We start from the raw sequence: 3339 nt of genomic DNA, 5'->3' as shown, positions 1-3339 counted from the left end.
GGGGGGAAGGGGGGAGGGGAGGTTACTGGAACCCCCGGGGGGAAGATATGGCCATAAGAGGGCAGCACACCACCCACAAGGGGTGGTGCTCCCCCCTTAGGCATGTGGCCGAATTGGAGAAGGAGCAATGGGGGTTCGGCCCCCCTTTCCTTTCTCCCTTCCCCCTTCCCTCTTTATCTCCGAAAAAAGGAAGGGGGGCGGCCGAATTGGGATAGGCCCCCAAGTAGGATTCCTCCTACTTGAGGCGCCCCAAGGCTGCTCCCCTCCCCCTCCCACCTATATATACGTGGAGAGGGGGCACCTAGTACACACACCAACAATTGTTAGTCGTGTGCGGCGCCCCCTCCACAGTTTACGCCCCGGTCATATATTCGTAGTGCTTAGGTGAAGCACTGTGTGGATCACTTCACCATCACCGTCACCACTGAAGGAAATATGCCCTAGAGGCAATAATAAAGTTATTATTTATTTCCTTATAATCATGATAAATGTTTATTATTCATGCTAGAATTGTATTTTCCAGAAACATAATACATGTGTGAATACATAGACAAACAAAGTGTCACTAGTATGCCTCTACTTGACTAGCTCGTTAATCAAAGATGGTTATGTTTCCTAACCATGAACAATGAGTTGTTATTTGATTAACGAGGTCACATCATTAGTAGAATGATCTGATTGACATGACCCATTCCATTAGCTTAGCACCCGATCGTTTAGTATGTTGCTATTGCTTTCTTCATGACTTATACATGTTCCTATGACTATGAGATTATGCAACTCCCGTTTACCGGAGGAACACTTTGGGTACTACCAAACGTCACAACGTAACTGGGTGATTATAAAGGAGTACTACAGGTGTCTCCAATGGTCGATGTTGGGTTGGCGTATTTCGGGATTAGGATTTGTCACTCCGATTGTCGGAGAGGTATCTCTGGGCCCTCTCGGTAATACACATCACATAAGCCTTGCAAGCATTACAACTAATATGTTAGTTGTGAGATGATGTATTACGGAACGAGTAAAGAGACTTGCCGGTAACGAGATTGAACTAGGTATTGGATACCGACGATCGAATCTCGGGCAAGTAACATACCGATGACAAAGGGAACAACGTATGTTGTTATGCGGTCTGACCGATAAAGATCTTCGTAGAACATGTAGGAGCCAATATGGGCATCCAGGTCCCGCTATTGGTTATTGACCGGAGACGTGTCTCGGTCATGTCTACATTGTTCTCGAACCCGTAGGGTCCGCACGCTTAAGGTTACGATGACAGTTATATTATGAGTTTATGCATTTTGATGTACCGAAGGTTGTTCGGAGTCCCGGATGTGATCACGGACATGACGAGGAGTCTCGAAATGGTCGAGACGTAAAGATTGATATATCGGAAGCCTATATTTGGATATCGGAAGTGTTCCGGGTGAAATCGGGATTTTACCGGAATACCGGGAGGGTTACCGGAACCCCCCGGGAGCTATTTGGGCCATAGTGGGCCTTAGTGGAAAAGAGAAGGGGCTGCCCTAGATGGGCTGCGCGCCCCCCCTTCCCCTAGTCCTATTAGGACTAGGAGAGGTGGCCGGCCCCCTCCTCCTCTTTTCCCCTCCGAGGAATCCTAGTTGGACTAGGATTGGAGGGGGAATCCTACTCCCAGAGGGAGTAGGACTCTCCTGCGCCTCCCCCCCTTGGCCGGCCAGCCTCCCCTCCTCTCGTCCTTTATATACAGAGGCAGGGGCACCTCTAAACACACAAGTTGACACAAGTTGATCCACGTGATCGATTCCTTAGCCGTGTGCGGTGCCCCCTGCCACCATATTCCTCGATAATACTGTAGCGGAGTTTAGGCGAAGCCCTGCTGCTGTAGTTCATCAAGATCGTCACCACGCCGTCGTGCTGACGAAACTCTTCCCCGACACTTTGCTGGATCGGAGTCCGGGGATCGTCATCGAGCTGAACGTGTGCTCGAACTCGGAGGTGCCGTAGTTTCGGTGCTTGATCGGTTGGATCGAGAAGACGTACGACTACTTCCTCTACGTCATGTCATCGCTTCCGCAGTCGGTCTGCGTTGGGTACGTAGACAATACTCTCCCCTCGTTGCTATGCATCACATGATCTTGCGTGTGCGTAGGAAATTTTTTGAAATTACTACGATACCCAACAACCACGCCGTCATGCTGATGGAACTCATCTTCTTCCTCGACACCTTTGCTGGATCAAGAGGACGAGGGACGTCATCGAGCTGAACGTGTGTAGAACTCGGAGGTGTCGTACGTTCGGTGCTTGATTGGTCGGATCTACAAGAAGTTCGACTACATCAACCGCGTTGTTAAATACTTCCGCTTTCGGTCTACGAGGGTACGCAGACACACTCTCCCTCTCTCTTTGCGATGCATCTCCTAGATAGATCTTGCCGAGCGTAGGATTTTTTTTTTTGAATTGCATGCTACGTTCCCCAACAGTGGCTTCTGATACGTCTCCAATGTATCTATAATTTTTGATTGTTCCATGCTATTATTATATTACCTGTTTTGGATGTTTATGGGCTTTACTTTACACTTTTATATCACTTTTGGGACTAACCTACTAACCGGAGGCCCAGCCCGAATTGCTGTTTTTTTTGCCTATTTCAGTGTTTCAAAGAAAAGGAATATCAAACGGAGTCCAAACGGGATGAAACCTTCGGGAGCGATCTTTCTGGACAAATGCAAACCAGGGGACTTGGAGTGGACATCAAGCAACGAGCGAGGCGGTCACGAGGGTGCCCGGCGCACCCTGTATGGGTGGGCGCGCCCCCCACCCTCATGGGCCCCTCGAGCGTCCACCGACCTACTTCTTCCTCCTATATATATCTATGTACCCCAAAACCATCCAGGAGCACCACAAAAACATAATTCCACCGCCACAACCTTCTGTATCTGCGAGATCCCATCTTGGAGCCTTCGCCAGTGTTCTGCCGGAGGGGGAATCGACCATGGAGGGCCTCTACATCATCTCCAAGGCCTCTCCGATGAGTTGTGAGTAGTTTACCACAGACCTTCGGGTCCATAGTTATTAGCTAGATGGCTTCGTCTCTCTCTTTGATTCTCAATACAAAGTTCTCCTTCCTCTTCTTGGAGATCTATTCGATGTAACTCTTTTTGCGGTGTGTTTGTCGAGATTCGATGAATTGTGGGTTTATGATCAAGTTTATCTATGAGAAATATTTGAATCTCCTCTGAATTCTTTTATGTATGATTGGTTATCTTTGCAAGTCTCTTCGAATTACCAGTTTGGTTTGGCCTACTAGATTGATCTTTCTTGCCATGGGAGAAGTGCTTAGCTTTGGGTTCAATCTTG

Source organism: Triticum dicoccoides, chromosome 3B (genome assembly GCF_002162155.2).
Source record: "Triticum dicoccoides isolate Atlit2015 ecotype Zavitan chromosome 3B, WEW_v2.0, whole genome shotgun sequence".
In the NCBI taxonomy this organism is placed as follows: domain Eukaryota; kingdom Viridiplantae; phylum Streptophyta; class Magnoliopsida; order Poales; family Poaceae; genus Triticum; species Triticum dicoccoides.
This window is presented reverse-complemented; position numbering follows the sequence as displayed.